We start from the raw sequence: 25,408 nt of genomic DNA on the forward strand, positions 1-25,408 counted from the left end.
CATAAGGCACAATAAGAAAGGTTTTTCTTTTTCTCTGTGTACCTATTCCTCGTAATTGCTCGGCCAAAGGAGTCTTCTGAATAGGAGTCTGGAGTCACGCAAGTGTGGAATCAGCCTTGAGAGGGCGGGCACTGCCTTCAGCGATTTAAGGAAGATTTATATTGTGTAACACTACGCTACGTGTGGCACGCCAAATCGGGGAAAGTTGTGAGGCCAAAATAATTAGCGGGGAGGGAGGAGATATCGGATGAGAAATGTATGGGAGTACTTGGATAATCTATATAAATAAATATGCATACAAATTAAATGCAATAAACTCAAATACCATAAGGAACCGTCTTAAAAAATACTATCAATTGTTGAACTTTTACAGCTTTAGTAATAAGTGTTGTAAATTTTATCCAATTATTGATTAATAACCGTCTATTTAAAAGCCTTTCTAATAAACTAAAATTGACTAATATGCTATTTGATATCCAAAAAGTTATACAAATCGTTTATACAGCGGAAGAGGGTAGTTTATTTGTTTTAGAATTATTTTTAAATTCTTATCACATTTCCAAGGTATTTTTAATGTTCTGTACATTTCTTCGTTTTAAAGACATTGTAAATAAATAAATAAATATGAAAAATTTATTCCTTTTTTTAATGGAATCTGCAGGAAAACTGTCACTTCATTTTTTATCTGGTTCATACAAAATTTTTTTTGCTAAGAATTCCCATAAAATAACCGAAAAAATGACATTTTGATTTTCTTTGCATAAAATAAACAGTGATTTATTGGATTTATAATCACCTACCGATTCACAGGGAATTTATATGATTCAAATCTTGTTAAATTCACGCTGTAGAGCGAAATAAAAAAAAAAAATTTGACAAATAACCTCACTTTTTTAGGATGAGAATCTCACGCGTATGCATCAATCTAAATGCGATGTTGCCAGTTGTTTCGAGACTTTTATTAGTAAGAATTCAAAACAGAGCTTATAGTCTTGATTCAATGTGTAATCAAAACATCGTTTAACGATTGGAAAGTGTTTTTTTTAGTAAGGCTTGTAATTATATTTGGTTATTCGCAAGGCATTAATAAATCAATTGAACAAAACTATTTAAAAAAAGTGATAAATCAGAATACCCCTGATGTAATTATATCATGCTCGTAGTGCTATTCTAAAGCAATGTGAATAGGTTAACAACTAGATATTTATAAAAATAAATCCATTTAATTCGTATAGAGCTTTTAAGACTTGAAATTTAGCCCATTTTAGGAGGCAAATAATTAAAACTTTAAAAATATATTCCATTTTGAAAACATTACTTAAATGCCTGTATGAATATACCTGCTGGAAAAAGTTAGGTGGTCAATATTAGAATAATGTATGAAATAGTAGTAGTGGCAACCTATTATTATGTAAACGTTATGTACTTACAAAATAAATGCATACAAGTACCTACTTGTTCTCATTTACTGCGGAATCCTTGTATAATATGAAAACAACTCGTTAAAACACATCGCTACCACTCAATATACACAATTCATTAAAACACATCGCAACCACTCAATATACACAATTCATTAAAACACATCGCAACCCCTCAATATACACAATTCATTATAATACCCAAATGAACTTACGCTCTCGGTTAGCAGAAATCAAATAATAAAACGAAATATTTGGGCCTGTTTATCTGTAAATATAAGTGATGCATAGAATATTGAATATTTACTGATATCATTAACCCTTTTTGAGATAATAATTATTGGTAACTCCACTTTTGGCGTTCGGAGGTGTTGATAAGTCCTTTGCCACATACTCTAAACTCTAAGGACTGGTACAAAAACTATTAAAAATGATATTTAATATATAAGACTATTAATTACTACGCTAAACATGATGGACAGTATTATATGGGCTTCTGAAACATAGGATAAGTCCAGATTGGAATGTAGGAGAAAAAGACATACCCGGTTTAGCAGTTGGGGCCACAAAGAATGCCAGCTTCAAGCTGTTTCACTGGTAAGATGAATGTAAACAATACTAAATTCACAAAATTGTATTCTACGGTCTCCTTTATCTTATTTATACAAATCAACCCGTCCCGTTTGACCATCGTTCGAGGTATCAATTTACACTGTGACCACTGTGTGATTGAAAGAAAATTCTTAAGGTTCTTCTTCTTCTAGCAATTATTCCGGTCATGGTGACATTTTTAGGATGGGTACATTGGGTAGGTTGCCGGATTTAATATTGAGGCTTCCCATCCATTAAGTTTTGCGAATACATACGTACGTACTCCCATATAGACTGCAAAAATAATAATATTAATTTTATTTGAAATGTTTACGATGTATTAGTTTGTGATTTTCGATTTATAATATATGTTGTACATTGAATTAAATTTTAATGATTTTCGTATCGAAGATAAAAAAGAGATACTAATATATATGTAGTTATTATAAAATCAGTTTATTGTTAAGTTTAACGCATTTGAGAAAAATAGCTTTAAGACTTTCGCTGAAAATAATGATTAAAACAAATTCATGAAATGACCTCTATTCCCAAATTAAATTTCTGTTCAAGTCTTCTGAGATGAAGTTTATTAATCTGTTTTACTTTACAAATAATTAATTTCGTGAAGAGCGTTGCTGAAATTTCACTCCACTAACCATAAATCATATTAAGCTCTGCATAAAGTATGAAAATTCATTTAGAAAATAAATAAATATTCTTCACTTCTCTTTAGAATAGCGTCTGATGGATAAATTTTAGCGCGGTTTTTTATGCAAAATTTGAAAATATTCAAATTAAAACATCGAAACAACAAACCTCACTTTTACCATCAACAATTATTTGACATATATTTTAAAAAAACAGAAAAACGACACTCACTATATACAAATCAATTAATGCTCCACACTTTAACAACTGCTCAACGAATCTTTTCTTATCTAATGACAGATAATAAAACCAGTTGCAAATTATCCAAAACAGAGCAATGAGAATTATATTTATTAACAATATTAACTTTAATGTTAAAGGCTAACAGTTAAACAGATGCAGGACTTGACCACGATGATATTTGTACAAAAAAATAATATACAACCTATTACCAAAATACAGTGTAAACCGAGGAAAGCATAATTTATTCGGATCTCAGTTGGTTGAGTATCTACATGAGTACTAAGCCATCTCAGTTCACTTCTAAATCGAAAATTTCTATATGAGTTAATATTACTGCTTCAACCTTATTTCATCTGATTCTCATCATAAAATATGACTGCAATATGGTGGCTACGAAAGTGTTAGATATCGTGCAAAGTCGGCACCTAACCGCAGTTCCATTAAGGCTTTTAATACCATAACCGTATTCAAACAAGAAGAACCCCTATGGGAAGCAGCCATAATGCACATTTTAACTGGTCTACGCAAATGAGCGTCGAGCTTATTCTAGTTTTAGTTACAATTGTAACTGGGAAGCGAAACCCTTGGAAAGTTTGGAGTTGCACAGAAGTGTTGGCAAATTGCATTCATTAATGGCACTGGTGACGTCGTGAATGCATTCTGTAAATAGTTGTCACGTTGCTCAAAAGGTCCAACACTTTTGGGCCAGGGTTGTGTTTAGTTAAAGGCCATACAAGTTTTTGTTTCTGTAAAATTAAATAATTGGCAAATCGTTTATTGCACTTTCAAAGGGCTACGAAGTAGTATTGTTAGTTAGCTTCCGTGTCTGTTGACATGTTGTCGAAACGCCATTTGAAGACAAAAACATGTTCATTTTTACGTGATTTTAAGATATTTATATATCGGAAAAAAAATATGAGCTACAAAAAATAGACGTGTATAGTTCCAATGACAATCAAATTTATTTGCTGCGACTAGCTGAAGAAGGGAACAACCGACCACTTAACTATTATTCGTTTTATTTTTTATGTGAAACCTCACAAGAGTCCCAACAGCTACCAACCGTCTTGAGCCAGTGAAACCGACATCCCCAATTGGGGTATGTTGTGAGGAGGGAAAGAACGTGGATATACAAATGTGGTCGCCAAACATGGCCAGAGCCATTTAAAGCAATGTTTAAATTCTGAATGGTGGTCTTAGGTAGGCCTAAAGAGTGCTGCAAACATACTTTATATTATTTTGAATTAGTAATTTGTGAAATAACACAAATTAATCAAATAAATTTAGTTGCGCACGCCGAGATTTGAACCAGCGTCCTCCAGCTTGCTAGTCGAGAGTCTTACCACTCGACCACAGAGGTCGTTTACAGATCGACTGTTTGCGACATAATGTCAAATGTGATTATTTATGAGAAATAATGGTTTGATAATAAGAGCTATACATTATGTAGTCTTTCTGTCATCAATAATGTAATTTTTTTAGCAACAATTTTTGTTTTTATTTGTCTAAAGGTTTTCGTTCGCTAGTGCCTTCTCAGCATCTTTTTTTTTTTTTTTTTAAAGAAAGACAAACATTCCCGGGTTACGAATAACCCAACAATGTTTGAAAATCTCCTACTACCACCACAGAAAGCCGAAAATGTTGCTTGTGTTGTGATGGAGGACTTAGCCAGCCGAGGAATCGAACACGCGACGCTCGGGTGAGACCCAAGCGCTATGCCCACTCAACCACTGACCGGTCAATATGACGTAGATATTGCATATTCATTATGACGTAGATATTGCATAGTTAAACGGTTTATCATATTGTGTGTATTATGCATAATTTTCATAGATAATTTCAGCAGTATAATTTATACTTAATATGCAGAATTAATTGTGTTAATTTAAAATCCTTTATATTGTTCAAATATCTGATTTGAATATAATCAAACACGACAATATTCATACGAGCTTGAATATTTGGACCAACTACGTACAAATATCATCGAATTATTAATAATCGTTGTAAAAGTCACTGGTGCATTATGAAATACGAGAAACGTAAAACCATACAATTTTTTTAATAACTTTCATGGAATTTCCCCGCACATGCAGCCAGAGCGGATGGGAAACCATAAAAATCTATATTTACATACAAAATCTGCTAACTTTCGTAGATTATACTTATTACACAGCGCCTTTGAGGTGATTTTTCATAAAAACGGCGCTAATCATTTTTTTACATTAGCTCCACAAAAGGAAAAAAAAATCCCTAATCGTGTATGTCATCTTTAGAGATGCTGTGTGGAAGATATTTTTATGGAAAGGAAGAAGAGGAAGTTTTGTGAAGAAAAAAGGCATGAGAGGTGGGTAGCAGTTTGGGGTTCAGTATGTCAAGGAGTGACCGAAGTATTAATCCGTCCATCCCACTACGGTGAAAGGCGATTGGTCGAGAGTATCTGGCTGCGGAGGTCAAGAGGTCTCCCTCAAGGAGTCTCTCCCGATCCGTCCCGCCACGCATTAACTTACGGGCCACTGGTGATCTATGGCAGAGGTTTTGGTTATTTAATAAATCGTTTCCGGTGAAGCGGTACCCATACCCCTATCCCAAATCATTCATACATTATCATACATATTATATTCAATTATACATATCACACCCAATCATATATGTCATACTCAATCATAGATATTACACCCAATCATACATATTATACCCAATCACACATATTACACCCAATCATACATATCACACCCGATCATACATATCATACTCAATCATCCATATTACACCCAATCATACAGATCATACCTATATCCCAAATTTAAAAATGCTTCACTTGACTCTTTTATTCCTTTTCTTGTCATATACATAGAAATACATGGAAATATTAGGGATTCTTTGCAGGGCTAAAAAATTTACTTTGATGCTCAGTGGTTAAATTAAAAATATATATTCACATATTTTAAAGAATAATATACGTGATAAATACAACGCATTGCATAGAAAGGTATTTGATATGGTGATTGATACAACGTAACTAACATTTTGAACATATTTTTAATTTACCCGAAAAACCTGACCCAGTTACGAGCAATACACTGAGTAATGAAAGAGTTTTTAGAAAAGTAACTTTTATTATGTGCGTAGGTTCCCACCTGTTTCAACCCCTTTTCAGCCCTTTGTAATTAATTTAATTTGAAAAAGTGGAGCACTTTCGTGAAGTGTTTCTACTGAGGGAACATGGCTTCTGAAAAGTAACCACTTTATTTCATGTAATTATCAGAGTTTTTAGAAGATACTCCGTAATGAAACTCCAGTAGAAATTCATGAAATTATTAGCATAAAACATATATAACGGTACCAATTTCGTCGATGCAAATCGGTACCTGCTCGAATTCTAGACCAAAAGAGTCTTTACCAATTTTAATAATTTCAAATTTTTTATTTTGATTATCTTTTAATTCCTCCCACCCTATGCCGACTATAACGTGTGTATAGTTCAGTTAAAATTCATAATTCATCCTATCAACATCTTAACTGTTTGATTACGGAGCCTCCTTGTTGAGCTATTGAGCTACCGAGTTTGTGGGTGTGAAAAGTGAACTGTGATGAACCAGAAACCACAAAGAGATAGACAGACACGGAAAGTGACTTAATTATAGTTTATTAGAGGTTTACAAGTTCGCACGGTTTATATGATCTACCTCAAGATTATCAAATAAGTAAAAAAATTTAAAAGAACATAAAAAATAAGTATCTGTCTTTTTTTGTGACTACGTAGCGACTATTTCACTGACTTACCTTGTTAAAATGAGTATTGTTGATTTATTAAAATCCGGTTAAATAAGGATTTGCAGGAAACACATGTTTATGGACCTGCATTTGTACTGATAATATATAACGCCAAAATGCGAAAATATTTATTTGTTAATATATTCTACGAACGTGCGGGCTTTTACAAACAATTGATATACACAATAATTTTAGTGCAACAGTGATGAAGAAATAAAAGTTTGCAATTAGTTGTATAGAAATGCAAATAGTTTTATGCTTAGCGTTGTGATTAATATTATTGAGGTATGTTTCTGTAGCCTTCTTGTAACAATATTCCGTGCAGTTACTGCATGTAATATAGGTACATGTGAATATTTTGCTGTTGTAATTAAAAATATTTTTTGATCGAGTAGTTCTAGTTGTTGAAGGGGATTAGGCTCAATAAATCAGGGCTGTCTAATATAAGAACTTTTATGAACACATGTCCCACATTCGGGATAACATATTCGTGTTATACTGGAAACCTGTCAATTCATTCGTTAAAGGTCTGCCTCCCGTTTCTAACTGGATTACGAATATTTTGATGAGATTTTTAATAAATTAGTATTTGAGGCAAACAATTATTGTGTTATAATAAAACACATAAACAGATTGTCACAAAATTGAAATACAAAAAGAAAACACCGCTTTCAAAAATACTATAATAAGTTTAATAACAAGCTAAGTGTAATGAACTTAGGTCAGAGATTATAAAATAATAGTGAATAACACAAGAAATGCCTTGTTGTGTTTCATGATCAAAATATAAACCCAATTTGGGCCTTCATTTCCATAGAAAACTGTGTTTAATCATGATTACGAAATTAAAAAGGGATGGTGATATACAATTTCAGCAAGTGTAAGAGAGTCAGTTCGCGTATTAAGTCAGTGGCACATTTGTTTCCATTCAAATTTATATAGAAGGCACTTCTAAATATATTTTTTTCTTATTATATGTCTCTGATTAAGTACGACGAGAAGGGAGGGTAGAAACGGCCCGTTTACTTGTTAGTGGGCCTCTTTCATTTTTGACAGTCATACCAATTGTACTTTAAATATTACTTACTTATCAATGGAGTCTTTATTTTGTTGTACCTTTCTATTTAAAAAACACTTAATAATTTTATGAAGTGAAGATTGTTTTTTTTTCCGTTTCCGCCACTGCTTGTGAAGGCACATAGTGGACGGCTGTGATTGAACGATTTGTCATTTTTATTTTTTATCTAACATGGTCCAGGGGGATTAAATAACCGTGGGTTATGGTTTCACTTAAAATCCCGAATGCACTGTTTGCCAAATAGTTTGTAATTGGAATTAAAGATTCGTGCTTGTGTTGAAAGAGCCAATAAGTAATGGCAGCTCCTTTTAAAATCACGTGTCGTGTTGTAGACTACCCGGTGTTAGCGATTGGCTTCGCAATGATCCGATGGTGTGCGCTTTTGTATGTGTATGTGGCACCATTCCCAATGTTTTGCGGGCTTGATAATATATATTAGTTCTGGATCCGGGATCGTGTTATTCCGCGGCTGTTCTGCTTCTGGTGATCTGTGATACTCTAAAAAGCCATCTAGCTGTTTGAAGGTGATGCCCATGGCCTCTCTCTCTGAACATCATCTGCTCGCCTGACGGGACCCGATACTCCGAGGGTCATCTGCCTCTTTCAAGAATCCTGCCAAGTAGACGAATGTGTTACAAACAGAAATAGCTTAGCTATATTGTTCTTTCAGGGTCCTCGGGTAAGAAATATTTATATATGCACCTACTCCTCTCTTTGAGGAGAAGCCTACTGTAAATCTAAGTCTTTAATATATATCTTTTCACTGACCAACCTACTTGTTTAATTCTGTTAAGGATCATCTCTATCCCAGGTATGTCATGAAAACACTCTCTGATGATAAATAACTCTGTCAAAAAAAATCAGAGTTTGGTGTCCTAATTAATCAATATCACGCGTCCTGTGACTATTTTTTGTTTACGTAACCACTCCACATACGCTACTAATTATTATTACAATATTAACTACACAATCACAGCTTACGCACACATAGTCCCTATCTATAACCTTATCAATTGACGCTTACCACGGTTTCCTGGCCACCCACCTAACAAACTTCATATCCATTGGCACCCAACGTCAAATCCCATATCAAGGTGTAGAAGGGAAAGAAAATTATTTAGTTAAACATTTGAATAAATTTCCATATTAAATTTTGATTTATTTTCGGTCTTTTTATGGTGCACTGAAAGTTCGTGGTTAGTGAACACGCGCTATTGATTTTCCATCTTCACAGATAGACTATACAGGTACAGCTGGTACAAAATACATATAAAGCGAACGAAAGTGGGAAAAACTGCGCCGTCTTGAGATACGCAACATAGAGTGGCACCATAATTACTAAAATGTTGCAATTGTAAACTTACTCCTTATGTTACTACTATTGCACGGTCAGTAATTATACATAATTTAACTTCTATCAGAGATACACTGTAAGTTACAATTGAACAACAAAAATCGTGTAAGTAACAATTAACGTACAAATCATTAGTTATTGACCAATGAATACATTTTTGAACCCTTTTAACATGTGTAACACCAAATAACATATTAATCATACGTCCAAATTTCAGTGAAATTGTGGCAATATCAACAACTCTGGCCGTTAGAAGCGCTATTATAGCAAATTGACTTTGACATTCCTTTCAATGGCGGCAAATTGAATTTATTTAGTACTCGATGGCAGTGTTTTGCGCTTTCTATATTTATTTTGATCAATATTGAAATGTGAAAATGTTTATAAAATGTGTTTTCTGTGTTCAGTTTACGGATGTAATAATTACAAACAACAAAAACACTCCCTCAAACACAGTCGTTTTGCGTGATGCCAATAAACGTAGACAGGCAGCTTGCTGAAATATAATATGAAACGTTTAATCGTAGCAAATAAAATGTTATTGGTTGCGTAAAAATTGGATTATATCATGAAAAATATGATTATAAAAAAATAAGGTTAATTCAGTAGTGTTATTTGAGTTCCACGTAGCATTCTGTGTTTCATTTTGAAGTTATAAATCACAATCGATATTGATGTTTTATATTTATGTTGAATATATTGATGTTGGATAATAATTTATAATATGTTTTTTTTTTAATGTATTTAATTTAAAGTATTTTATTACATTTCTGAACCATCAAAGACAGAGATAATAGCCGAGTTATTTTTTATGTATAAGCAAAAAGAACTGGAAGGTCTTATTACTAGGCAGGATATATTTTTGTTTTTTCGATATCTATAATTTATTAACACCAAAAAATCAAAACATTTATTGTTTCACATAAAATCCATTGAATGTATGAGATAAAACCAAGGCCCACAACTCATGTCGATATGAGGCGCTAGTGTAGCACGTTGCCATCAGATGTCTAGGAAATGTCAGAAGTTGGTGGTATTATCTCTAAATAGTTATCCGTGTCTGACTCTTAGTTCTTCTAAACTACGCCACGGATTTTGATAGGATTTCCACTATTATGTAAAGAAATTCTTCCGAATAGTTTATTTATTTAAAACATGCATATTAGATTTATAAAAAGTAGAAAAAAAGAGCAACGCCGGATATACGTCAGCTAGTTTATATTGTTGGGTATTTGGTTAATTTTTTTTTTTTTTTTTAAATAAAATTTTATCGTTTTTCGTGGATATAATAACTATTTTTTTAAGCTTTATATTAAACCCTTGTTATTCAAGTAGAAAACTATGCTTCCAACAAATGACTAAATTAAACATTGTTTTTAAAAAGTCACCTCAGTTGAAAACTTCATCTAATGAGATTCTCAAACTTTTTGAATATCCGTCAGCTATTGAGGGAAAAGTTGTGACAGCATTTATTTTCGTGCCCTGCAAACATCATACGGAAATTAAAAAACTTTCTGGTCTTCAAGTATTGTTTGTTTAAAATGACACTGTGTTCTAATTAACTATGTCCCAATATGAACATGTTTTTCCATAATATTATTTTACCTAACGCAATGATAAAAATCTAAAAACAGAAAATTTTTATTATTAACTCATTCTCACGCCTCCAAAAAATATAGTTTTTTGAATGAAGGGTGGTAAAAAAACGATTGTAAATCAGGTGGGAAAATATTTCAGGGTAGGTTCCTACTCTAATTTTAATTCCAAATATTCAGATTGTAATAATATCATAATTCAATATGAATTGTATGCAAACCTAAGCTAAGCTAAGCTTGAGGTGATTTATCACGAAAACGTCGCTATATAAATTAGCCAAATATTATATAAGTATTTTTAGAATGCCCACCAAACACTTTATATTAACTCGATCAATCGGTTTTAATCGATCATTTTTAGGAAGTGTGAAATTTGTGTTACTTCTTTTATAACTTTACACCACTATACGTATGTACACATTGTAAATAAAAAAGTGCTACTGACTGCCGCACGTAAATTATTGTATTTTCAATCTTCACTTCTAAAATGGTATCTATTCGACATATGTTGTATTTGAAATGGTGATATATCTATAAGGATAAAATCTCAACATTAATTTTCAAGTTCTGTGAAAGTCCTATTCAAATTCTGTAATTACGAGTATTTCATTATGGGCGAGATGCTTCAGAGAACTGAAATAACAAAGGAATTGGAATAGAATATTCACTAAACTTGAATAGTAACTTTGAAATTTGATGAATTGTTCAAATTTATTGAAACAACCAGTCCTTTATATTAAAAATATAAATGAAATATAATTTTTTAATTTTGGAATTACTTAATGAGTAAAACCTCAAATTGTAATATTTAAGATCCTGGGTTTTAGATGCGGCTTTATCCTTTTCTGAAGCTTAAAAATCGCCAAAATTGTCTTCAAATGGGAAATATTTAAAAAAAAAATTAAATTTGTCGATCAGTAGATAAATACCTATCCTTGAAATGATTTTATATTATTATTATTATAAATATTAATCTGTTTGGTGGATGTTCGATTTATAGTATCCTTGAAGTAGGCACTACTGTGTGGTAATCATTAAAATTTGTTGTATTCATAAATCCACTATTCAATTGATAGCTTTGTTTACTTCATTAGGCAAAAAAGTGTGCCGCAATAGCATAACATAAAGCGTATCGTGATTTCGAGAAAAAACAGAAGAAATTGTCAAATTTAGCGAATCAACAGGTATAAATCGCGTGATATTTTTTTAATATTTCGGGTCACATTTCTTTGCAGGTGATTAATTGCACAATTTAGTAATTGAAAACGTCTCTCGTTGCAGTTTTAACTAATTTCGACGACTGACAGGAGAAACACGAGAAAACATTGTACCCATTTTAATTAAGTTGAAACAGTTCTTTCTTGGCGTTGAGCCATCACTTAATTTGACCAAATATTTAAATACATAAACTGCTTCAACACATAAAATAAACACTGTCTGTGGCGTCATATTAATAACATAAAATAACTAACTTTGTTTACACCACTATTTGATAAAAATTACTAACATTTTTTAAAACCAATGGTTTCTTTATCAGGGTACAATATATTCTAATTAAATATAATATATTTTTTTAAGGCGATACACTATGTAGTAATGCAAAATCATGTGTTTTGGTTTGAAAATTTGGTCGCCTGGAAATGTTTCAGATGCTTTTTAAATACTACGAGTAAAATACATCTTGGCCTTTGAGATAATCGAGTATTTTTTAGATAAGTCATTTTATAAGCCCAGAAAAAAAATAATGTATAAGGCCTATGAAAACGACTTTAAAATTCAAAATCTCTTCGGTTATGATTTTATTGTATAATGTGGAAAATTAGGTTATTTATAAAATGATCGGAAAAAATTTAATATTTGTCACCGAACATATACAAAACAAAATAAAAGGCACTTTTTGGCCATGTTTTTTTCTTGCATAAATCAAAACAGGCGGATGGTGTTAAGCGGGAATTTAAACCTTATCGCCATCTACGTAAGGGGTGTTATTGATAGCGGCTCGATTTGAAATATTACACGACGTATGGCATCGCCTTAAATATGTTTTAGTTTATTCTGTCTTAACCTCAATGTGACGGATAACCTCTCAATCTTATCCGAGTAAAATAATCCGAGACACTTTTATTAGGGAACTTTAAGAAGGGTCTATTATGGTTTTCCTTGTTGTGAAAGGAACGATGAAATTATTCGTATGGAGCCTTTGGCCTAAGTGATCATTAATTATTTAATGTACTGTTTTAAAGAAAAACAATCATCACAAAGGGGTCGAGAGCCTGGTGGGCTGAATTGGCAGACTAAACCTTATTATTGGTTAGACCGGTTCCACTGGTAATGATGGTGAGATACAGGTGATTATATTTTCTTTATTATTATTGCAACGATTTACTCAACATATTTACAGATTAATTTTCATAAGAGATACAACGTTTACTAAACCACATAGAATTTAAAAAAACATCATAAAAATGGACGCGCACAATGTGTTTGAATTTGACATATCTACTAAATTTACCCAGATGATAATCTAGATGAGGAATAGTGGAAACATGATAAAGAAAGCAGATACAATCAGAAGAAGACACCAGTACATTACAGATAGATATTGTCGCGAAATTAAATTTACCAACAAAATGATTATGTGCTATATTTATTAAATTTAAAAAATGGTATAACCTGCAGAGAGGCTGGCTTGTGGCAGCTTTGCGTGACTACTTTTTGGTTATTATTAAAATTCTAGTAAAGATCAATATTTTTGTAATAAAAAATATAAATAAATGTCAGTACCTGCACCGAAACAATGTGGCATGTCTTTTTTTTGTTATTTGTTTTTGGGGTATTATGCCGTGTTGCGCTAACTCCTTCTTTAGCCAACGTTTCGGACAGCATTGCAGTGTCCATCATCAGGGCAGATGTGTTGACACATTTAAAACTTGAAAACTGAAATCATTTTAAATATTTATATTATTTTCACAAATTTTTACATTTTATTATTACTATTTTACTATCAGAACTATTAACATTACTATTCGAGTATTGTCAATAAAATGACTATGACAAAATTATGCAGATGCTTATATCGATATGGCACCCAATGAAAAAAAAAATCTCCTTTAAATCATGATTTATTTTCACGCACAAGCAAATCGAGCTCGTAACTCTGCGTTTGGCAAACAAGCACCCATTTATCACCATTTGGGCCTCCAATGAATAGATAATACCTAGAAGTGCAATCCACATTTCTCGAAAGTTAACTGATGTCTCAGACAGGCCAATAGATTTGATAAATTGTACGCTCAAGAAAAAAGTTCGATATTTGAAAATATTTGATGAGTTTCACCAGAATTAACGAAAAATTGTGTTTTGAGTAACATCGAGAACACCGAAATAACCAATAAATACTTCTATAGGTTTATCTCTTCGGTGGAGGCCGCATTATTCAAGGGGATACTTTCGCAGGCGATCAAGTAAAACGATTTTTTATTGGGAGAAGTATAAACATCGCTTAGGCGTAATTTAGGCCTGCATAGGTAGCAGCACGAAAACCTTGATGGACTTGTAATGAAAAAACAATGTTACTTGTACGTATTCAACAAAAAGCGAATTTTTATGGTTTTTGTTTAGTTGATATTTCTTTTTTTGGAAAATATTTCGTTCTTACTGCAAGCCTTGATGGAAATCATTTTTTTCAAAGCCTGTGTTATATTTGAGGATGCTACATAGAAGATATTTTTGAAGCAAGAACGTAATAAACTATGATAGAACATACTTGTCGTTTCATTTTTTACAGATTTATGACCGCAGTAACAGAAAATCCGTTATTGTTAGTTTATTTTATCAATAAACATTTTAAAATTAATTAAAATAAAATGGAAGTAGTTTTGAACAATCAATCGGTATTATCTGCGGTATTTTCTGCGTCTATATGAATTCGATCATCGACTGCTGTCGGTGGAGCGGCTTACTCGCCTCGCTATCGATCTCTGCGGATGAACAAAAATATGTTTTATGTGCCGGTGAATGAATTTGCACTTTAAGGCGCTTACTAATAAACTTGTTTTAATATTTACACAACAGATGAACAGGTGTTTACGTAACATAAATGGTTGTTTATCAGTTGAGCAGAATTTGCAGGTGCAAGTGTTGATGTCGCTAGGCAGAGACGAATCCAATATGTTTGTTGTATCATGGCGTCTTTATTGAGAAGTCAATGGAGTTGTTGTTTGTTGCTGATGATGAATTCCTCCGGACCGATGCTTGAAGTTGTAGTGGAGATGACCGGTGGCGAATCCTCGACACCGCTGCGATGGAGATAATCGAATTCACCAGGCTGATGCACACTGTACAAGCTGAACGATAAGAGAGATGAACGATAGTGGAGCGTGGTCACGGCGATGTAGTCGGTGAGACTCGTGGTGAAGACCACGAGTCTTCCTGCTGCTCCAGTGAGATGCTGTTTGGACCTCAACGACGGGAGCGGTGGGCGGGGCGGGCGCCTTTGCATAGTCGCCCCACGCCATTGACTTTGGAAGCTCGTGCTAAGTCTAAACTGCAGCTTGTATAGGGGCGCGTGCGTCTTGTAAAGCTAGGAACATTCAAGTAATTGCGTCACAGGCAGAACAATGGGCCTTCGCTGTGAGTCTAGAACATTCTCGTAGCGTGCCGCTACACAGGAATATTACTAATGCTGCAGCTGTCAAAAAATATCACTGATCATTTCAGTAGCCATGACATATCAAACATTCCCCTGTATTTGGTTTGAAAAGATTACTATCATCAATATTTTTGTACACAAACGGATTTTTTTTTTTGGGTTGATATTAATACAGAGAAACAAAACTGACTTCTTGCTAAATAGTTAAGAATAGGTAAGTGCGTAATGTTGATTTAAATTATTCATAAATATGCACACACACATATATGTGTCCAGGGTGTGCTAACTTCAGGAGATGATTCACACTTTTACATGATGGTAGAAGTAAAAACCGGATAAACAACAATTTTCAAAATTCCAAGTTTAAAGTTTATTTTCCCATTCAAACAATTTAATTGTTTTACCTAAAAACTCCCCTAAAACAATGAAATTTTGAAAAAAATATGTTTTTTTTACTTTTAAAATCATGTAAAATCACCCCAAAGTTTTTTTACCTCCGCACTTTACCTCCGGACAACCTGTATATGAAAGAAAAATATAATCTGAAATTAAAATGCACATAAATTAAAAATTCAATATAAATTGAAGACTTTGCTAAAACATCACACTAGCGTCAAACTCCAAAAATACGTGTAAACCAGAAATTACCAATTTGAAGGGTTGTCAAATTATTTTACCTTTATAGCGCCTCAAATCGTTATTTTTTATTAAATGAACCCCGATACAAGTATTTTTCAACAAAGGGCTCCCCTGCGAAGGGGAGCATTGTACCTTTTAACCTTTTCTGAAAAAGCGACCAAGCGCGTAAACGGATTCATCTGAGCTACGTCTATTATTAAAAAATCTGAATTTTTCAAAATACTAAACGCTTTATAAATTCTGAAATATTAACCATAACATTTTGCAGTAAAAAATTATTAAAACAAGCGGTATTTTGGACGATTATCGTATAAAAAAATATGCTTATTGGTTATAATAATTTGAACGCTTCATTTCACTTTATATTATTCCATGTTTCGTCAAATAACAAAAAGCCGAAAAAATATAATAAAAAAAACTTTGTTAACTATTGTTTTGGAATGAATACTTCAGGAGATAATAATAGTACTCCACCTGTTTCATATTTGACAGAAATAAATAATAAAGAGGGAAACTGGATGCTCTTTGTATCGTCCTGATAAAAGACGACCATTCAAATGCAATTTAATGTTACCTACTGAATAGTCAAGAGATAACTTTCACCTTTCTCAACTCCTACCTCTTCCTTAGCCTACAAATTCTGAGCAAATCTCTCTAATTGGACATGCCATAATCTCACTGGCTAACTAACTAAATTTTGTACCGCAAGCTTTACTAGGAAAAATTATAAATAACATACAAAAAATATTAAGTATTTATTACAACTCAAAACAAATTACGACGTAATTCAGTAGTAATATTGTTTTGGAACACGCTTACAGGCACGTCAACTAGAAACGAAAGCCTTTCGATGGGTATGCAATAATACCTAGGGGAGATGAGGCTATTGACGTTCAGAGGGAAGTGATGCTCACCTCTCTTCAGCTGACAAAAGCTTAACTGAAAGTTAATTCATTTAATATTCTTCAATAATCAGTACTTCAAATTGAGTACCTTTATATTATAAGGGTTGTTTTATGAGTTTTATTTTTTAACACAAGTGTTTTTTTTTTAATTTTATTTAAAACATGTACCTTAAACATATTAAAAAAATGTATGTGTTTGTTGTTAATTATCACTTATCTTAATTTGTTTAAAATATTTTTCCATTTTCACAGTTTGCTTCCATATAACAAAATAAAATTTAAAAATCGATTCTGGATAATTACCAATAATTACCGATAATTAATGATTCGATTATCGATTCAGGATAATTCCACTCAGTTTGAGCGGTTTATGAATTTATATAATTAAAAAAAGAGATTTTATAATCTTAAGGGTTGATTTTTCAATATAAATTCCCGCAACGAACCATCTACTAAGATTATATCCTTTCTATTACACCATGTACGAGTATATTACTATAAACTGGAGAAGGTTTTTGGCCCCATCAATCTCGAATAATGCTGCGTACTATAAACTTTTTTTTTTTTTGTTCCATTCATATAAATTTTTTGTTGATATTAAATTATAACGAAAAAGTAAACATTAATAATAAACGTAATATTCTTAATTAACTTATTTAATTACATGTAGAGCATTAGTAAATAAATACTCTCTGGTTTAACTGGGGAGCTAGTCTATTTACTTATACTTATAAATAATAGATACAATGTATATATACATAGATAGATACATACATTTTTTTTTTTTAAAAAAAGAAAGACAAACATTTCCAGGTTACGAATAACCCAACAATGTTTGAAAATCTCCTACTACCACCACAGAAAGCCGAAAATGTTGCTTGTGTTGTGATGGAGGACTTAGCCAGCCGAGGAATCGAACACGCGACGCTCGGGTGAGACCCAAGCGCTATGCCCACTCAACCACTGACCGGTATATATATATATTTACCTATGTATCTATATATATATATATATATATATAGATACATAGATACAATGATGTACATAGATAGATACAATACATACAACAATACATATATAGATACAGTGCTCACAAAATAGTAGGTTTATCTAGTTAAAATAAAATCCAAGAAAATAAATGTTGGACAGTAATTGAATCAGTGAAAAAACATAGAAAATAGCAACAGAAAATAAAAATAAATTGCAAAAGGATATTAAATTTTTTGCTTATTTATAAAACTTTTGTACATAACATGATAATTAGTTTTAAAATGTTTTTTTTATTTTATTTTTGTATCTTATGTTTTAAAAGCTCTTCCAAAAAAATTTTCCTTGTGTATGGAAGAGGAGTGTTCATTTGGAAAAAATATCACTTTAGTAATATATTGTAGTGCAAGCATAGTTTTGTGAAATATTATACATTTATTGAAAATTTCTGCTTGATTTCAGTTTTTTTTTTAAGGTTTATATAATCATGGTTACATAGTAAACATGATTATGGAATTAAATAAAAAAAATGTTTCCGTCCTTAAAGAAAAAAAAAATCGTTCAGGATTAATAGAATTTTACAGGATTGTCTGTACGATTTTCAGGTGGGAATAGGGTAACCAGTTTTTTTGTTAATGATTTCTCTAAAATGGTTATTGGCCGAGTTTAATATTTGCATTTTACCATTTATGTTTCTGATTTAGTCTGGTTATTTTTTTGAAAAACATTTTCCTTGGTATTGGGCTTCGTTTAGGTCATTCAAATATTTATGTATTTACTAGCTGTACCCTGATGTTTTTAAAGCATGTTGTTAACTGTCACAGGTGACTTCTATATAATGTAGGCATATAAAACATTATTATTATTACACGTATTCGAATGCAACTTTGTGTCATAATTTCAATGCAATTGGTGATGAGATTTCGGAGACTTAAAACAAACAAACATTTACGTTTTTTAAATAAATGAATGAATTTGAGTTTAGTACGATTTTAAGTTATGAATGAGTATTTATCTTTTTCTTTTGTAATTTTAATTTAATTTTTACAAATAGGTTTTTAAATGTAGAAACTTAAAATTCGTCGAATACGCGTTCAGTGGGAAGGTGGTCTGTAGGTTTTTTAGAATAATTTTTATTATAAGTATTTCATCAATTTCTATGGGGATCAGAACAATTTTGTAAGCGGCTTTCCAACTGATAGTGGCAAATTGTAGAAAAGAATGTACTAATGTGTAATGCGTTGCATATATATTTTCAATGATGATACATTTCTAATTCGTGAGAACATAAATTTTTTTTTTTTTAGTGTATTGCAGATATGACCTTTCCATTTTAGGTTTTTAACCATGATTATTCCCAGATATTTAATTTTATCAGCTGTTTTCAGAATTGATTATTCAGGGTGGACAGTAATTACGATCGGATTATGTGATAGAATGATTATCTTAGAAAATTTGAAGATTTGGGGGTATATTTTTAGTATTAATTTCAAAGGGGATAACATATGTTTTTTCACTATTTTTTTCGATTACTAATGTCTTTTGTGGCTTTTAAATTATGTTTTTTGCAAGTTTTATATTTTACTGGACTGTGTCATCGGAATGAGAGATAATCTGTCCAATTTATCCAATTTGGACAATTACATTTGTCCAAATGTTTATCTGAAAATCATCGGTAAAATATCAATCAGTCTGTTGTTTTCGGTTAAAAATGTGACATTACAATATTTTTTATTTTTTATTTGAAATAGTTTTCGTATCCCTATCTTATATAGTTTATTATCTTACCGTCTTATTTTCTTATATTTCTTATATATGTTTTGTGCTAGGTATTTGTGATTATTGTTATGAGTTCCCATATCCTCGATTAACCAAGCATCCCCACGACTACAAATCATAGAGGACATACCATCACATCCATTACGCAGCAATATAGTGTAAAACATGCCTTTTAAAATTGTTTCATGCAATAGATTAAAAATAATTTCGTAATAATATTCATAAATTTGTTAACAAATAAATAGTATAACTGTACAAATTGTTTTCATTTTGATGGTTCCTTCAGAGATGGCCTGAACTATATATCCCTGAGATTGTTATTAATTAATCAACATCTGAAATTGTCCTACTCTAGAAAAAACTAACAAAATTAAATAAATCATAACAGACTATAATCTCAAATGGACACATCATACCAAAGATATTAAAAATAAACCCCTCAAAACAATACACGTTTTCCTGAACATAGAAAAAATATTAAAACTAAAAGAAATGAAAATATTACATTATGCACTTTGCCGATCCGTTACAAAATACGGTATAATTATTTGGGGATACCGGTCATATAGAAATTACACAGAAAACTGTCATAAAGACAATACTTAAAAAAACATAAAATGACAGACACTTACCAAATATTCAAAATGTTTTAAGCACTAGACATACTCAAAATATACATAAAAACACTAATGAAGTACATTCTTAGACCAAAAAACTTAAATTTCAACAAACACAAACTGACATGATCAGCGTACATAAAAACATAAAAAAACTCCGGCGATAAACACAAGCTTTGGGCAAAGACACCACAAATACCAGGAAATAAAAGCATTACCAAATAAAATTTTATTAGAAAAATACTTCTAATGTATTACCTAATTACAAAAATTCTCATCAATAATATAACAGAACCTAAAAAAGATTAAAAAAATTCTGATAAATATAAGCGCGATATTATTTCCTTAGATATTTTGATAATACTTACTCATTTTACGGAAAATATTTTGCTGTAATTAAACTTAACTACTTGCAGTTTAAAGTGTACGGGTTATTACGTTTTTTATTTTCTTTATGTGAGGAAGTACCGCACAACTGCTCTTAACTGTCTAGAGTCACTGAGACCATGGCATCCCTAATGGAGGTAAGTTTAGAGACTGAAGTATATGCAAGCAATCTTCCGAACAGGCCTTCCATTGATATGCTTGGTGTAACTATAAGTGACCAGCTCAGGTACGGGGGCTCCATCGAAGCCAGAGTAAAGTTGGCCTCTCAGAAGCTGGGCGTACTGTACAGGGCCCGCAGATACTTTAATAGTACACAACTGCTGACCCTATACAAATCGCAAGTGCGCCCTACTGTCGAATTTGGCAGCCATCTCTGGTCCGGATCCCCAAAATACCTGAAAAAAACCCTCGACTCTGTGCAGAAACGGGCGGTCCGTTTGATAGATTCCCCAATCAACAAACGGACTGCAATCTTTAGAGCACAGGCGTCAGGTAGTTATGCTGTCCTTGTTCTATCGGTATTACAATGGAAGAAGGCTTGAGAAACTAGCGTCATTGATCCCTTCGGCACCGGTGCGTAATCGGGATACACGCCAAACGCGCGCCCAACATTTGTACACGGTTGACATTTGTCACATGAGAACGGGTCGCTTCTACAATTCGTTCTTTAGTTCAACAGCTCAGCTGTGGAACGAGCTGCCGGCCTCTGTGTTTCCTCACTCCTACAACATGGGACTCTTCAAGAACCATGTTCACTCCTTCCTCTCCACAAAAAGACCCTCCACACAGCATCCCCAAAGATGACATAGGCCCTGAGGAAAATTATTTTCTTCAGGGCCTCCTGTGTGAAGTTAATATAAAAAAATATATATTATATAAATATATATATGCGGAGGTGAAGGAGATGGAAAGAGGGTGATGGGAAAGTACCCGACTATTAATATCCGGTCATCAAACACGGAGTAATCACATCTCAAGCAAAGTTTCATTTCTGAATTGTGGTCTTTCACTAGGGCGATACTGAAAGTATGTATCACTCTAGAATGTCTCGTTAACATGGAACACATATATTTTTTATTGTATTTAAATAATGATGCTTGCGCACGACCTCCAGATTTATAGTCAAGGGTGGAAACTACTCAACGTCGAAGGTAACGTTTTAATAGAAATTCACTTGCGTTCAATTTACTACATTTTTAATCAAAATTACTTCAACGTGGAGTCCAAAATTATGTTTTTAGCTACGAAGAACTAGAAAAAATAAGTATTTATTAAAAACACTGCCGTTGTTATTCTTGGAATATAATAGTTTCATATTAAAAACAATTGTATCAACACTTTTCGTCAATACACTTTCTCAGCTTATATTTGTCACAATGCAAAAGGTTCGATTAATTTAATGGCGAAATAAAAACATGACGTCCCTGATGGGAATAAATAAATTAAAATTTATTCAGAGCCCGCCCCGTGCTGCGGGTCCCCACAAAGAACCAGGATGGAGTTGAAATTTTTACAAAGCCAATTTGAATTGTAGGTCACGTCTTTTGGGTCTTCAACCTTTGAAGTGCCAAGGGTTATACAAAAAGATTTTTTAACCAAAACCTTTTATGCCCAGTACATATTGGTGGTCTTGGATTTCTAATATACCTGAATTGAAAAAGCTTAAAAAATATATATTTTCAGCAAAATTATGTATGTAAGATCTATTTAATTTATTGAAAAATTATATTATTGCTCAAATAAACGATATTTTCATTCCACATGTTAGGAAAAAGAATAGGTCTCACATATAAATAACAATCAGATAGGTATTAGTATATTCGAGACACTATCATTATTACAAATAAATTCGGGTAGAACTATGTCATCATACTTGCCATATTATACTGGGTTTTCCAATACGAGGTTTTATTTTGATATTTAATCGTAAAAGATCACTGGTTTTGTTGCTTGTGTGGCACGTAGCGCCGTCTTGTTGAAAGTAAACGCTGTCCAGATCAAAACCATCCAACTCCGGCTATAAAAATCGTTAATCATCTCTCGATAGCGCAATCAATTCACCGTAACTATTCCTCCAGCCTCATTTTCTAAAAAGTAAGGTCCAATAACTCCGCCGGACCATAAACCGCACTAAACAGTCACACGTTGAGGAAAGAGAAGCTTTTCAACAATAACTCTTGTATTTTCCGAGCCCCAAATGCGACAATTTTGCTTGTTCACGGAGCCACCGAGGTGGAAATGGGCCTCATCACTCAAGATGATTTGCATTTGATTCACTCAAGTGAATTTTGATAATTTCAATACGTTGTTGAAGCGTGTATCGTTCCATTTTTATTAGTGGCGTAGTTTATACTTCTCAAATGTCAAAAATGGACAGCTTCAAAGTAACATCTACCGAAATAGCGGGCTATTCAAAATAACACCTCTTATTGAAAAACCCTGTATTTTCCAAAAACAAACATGAGAATTGGTTGAGGACAATATTGGTAATGTTAAGGGTTTTTCTTGGTCTGGGGGGAAAGCTCTACCAAAATTATGTTAACGAAATGACGGAGTGGTTAAAAGCGTTTTCCGGTAAGACAGAGATTCCTGTCTTGGTTTTTCAATTGGGAACGTCACCTTTTATATTTCTCGTTCTGTTAAATTTTTCGTTTATATTTATTTATATTGTATATTTCTTCATTGATAACGTAAGACCGTTGGAGCCAAAAAAATTGTATTCCTTTTAGTTTGCTACTTTCACTCATCGTAAGCTCGCACTAGACTTGACAAGTTAAAAAATAAAGATGTTGTAAAAAATAGATTTTACAAAAGAAACTACACAGTAATTTTACTATTATGCTTTTTTACTGCCAAAATCTGTTGAGATGCAACACATTCATTCATCTATCAAAATTAAAATATTTATTATGGTAATCAAGCGACGTCAAGTATTGCAATATCAGATTGTAAATAAAACACAGACTTTGTGCTAGAACTTCCTTCTGCTTTGTCTACCCTCGTCGATAAACGGCTTGATAGTGACAAATTAACCGTAATATTTACCACATTACATAAAAATAAATTCAAGAAAATTTTAGAATTTCATAAATGATTATATTTTTTCTTGTAACTTAGCCGCCTTTGGGTTAAGCCACCCCATGTTTGGTACTGGTAGGTGATATGGGTTGGAGGGGAGAGTTGGAAAGGAGTAGATCGGGGGCGCAAGGAAAACTACCCCGCCTAGAGAAACCCGCATTCGATTTCGCCTTCTCAGCCATTTTCATTTCATAAATTGGAAAATATTTGGTGAATGGATTTGGACTTCCTTCCCTCCATCGCATCGGCGAAAAATTTGAATGATTTTCTTTTGAATAGGGTTTACGTACTTGATGGATAGGACCCGTAAAGAGGTTTTCTAATATGTTTTCTTAATGTTATTTACGATACTTTGTATTTTATCCGAAAATAAAAATCAACAAAAAAATAAAATAAAATATATTTTTATGCTTATTGGTGGTGCGCAAATCCTTCCTTCGCAATTGTGCGGGGTTGGGGTAAAGGTGAATGCGGTGGTGCGATAAAGACTAAGACAAACAAAACTAATTGAATTTTGCCTTAGTGTTTGCAAGAGGAAAATGAGAGGGAAAGGCCAAAGACTTACCCTGGTCTCGTTCTCCTTAGCCGCTGGTTTCTTTTCACTTATCAGCTTGAAATTCCCTTTTAACATTCGATCAATTAACACAAAACAAAAACAGTGACATTCACTGCGGCGGGTAAAACATTTCACTGGACGATGTGTGCTCCAAAAACAGTCACAGCCGAGTTCAACATATGCGGGTACTCAAGATGACACGAATGTTCGCGGTAAGATGCAACTATAACAATGTTCCTTGTCTTTGGGCCCGGGTCAAGGAAAGGGGACAAAGGGCAAAGGGGGAGTGAAGGGTACATATTTTAAGGCTATTCAATTTTAAAACCTCACGCGCAACTACTTATATCTTTTAATTCAAAGTTTACCTAGTAATGTTCGATATTTGATTTATCGATGTGCATTTTATTTGTGGATATAGCAAATTTTAAAGGGTTGTATTATTTTTCTTTAAATATCAAAATCAGCAAAGCCTGTTTTACGTGAAATCATAATATCTATAATATACAAATTACATGTTGGCGTTTTTCAAGAATTTAAATAAGGTTATAAATATTAATTATATGTTTTACCTAAGCCGGATCTCAATTTGCTTTCTTACTTACTCATGTTTCTTTTACTATAAGTATCATTTGTAAAAGGCATTGGTTATATATAAATAAAATAAGCATTGAAGAATATTTAACTAATTTTCAGAATGCGTAATTTTGATAAATGAGGTCTGTTGATCTTAGAAAATTGGTACAGTGGTTTGAATAATAGGATCGTGAAATCGCTGGTTAGAGTAATAAAACCAAAATAATTTCCTGAATAATATGTACTGTAATCTTATTTGTTGTGGAATAAAATTCAAAGAAAACCAAGAAATGTTTACGAGGAAAATATTTTGTTTTCGACAACAAACGTTAAAAAACAACCTTGTTTTATTTTCATTTACCGCTTAAAGCTTTCTTGAAGAAGCAATTCAATTATTAAATTCAATGCAATATTTATTTTCTAAGGCATCAAAACAATACATTATCTTTACATAAACAAGGATTTTTCATGAAATTTCAAACCTTTACGGAGATATATTTATAAACTTTGACAATCGTGTAAGTGATTT

At 32.5% G+C, this 25,408-nt stretch overlaps 1 protein-coding gene across 1 annotated transcript in view; it reads right to left on the reverse strand.

Annotated features, from left to right (window-relative positions):
- Window positions 1–25,408, reverse strand: part of LOC149416907 (neurexin 1-like) — a 460,023-nt gene that overhangs the window by 150,810 nt on the left and 283,805 nt on the right. The window lies entirely within an intron of this gene.

The sequence above is a fragment of the Hesperophylax consimilis genome, chromosome 16, assembly GCF_061612785.1.
Source record: "Hesperophylax consimilis isolate HC1 chromosome 16, BYU_Hcon_1.0, whole genome shotgun sequence".
NCBI classification, from domain to species: domain Eukaryota; kingdom Metazoa; phylum Arthropoda; class Insecta; order Trichoptera; family Limnephilidae; genus Hesperophylax; species Hesperophylax consimilis.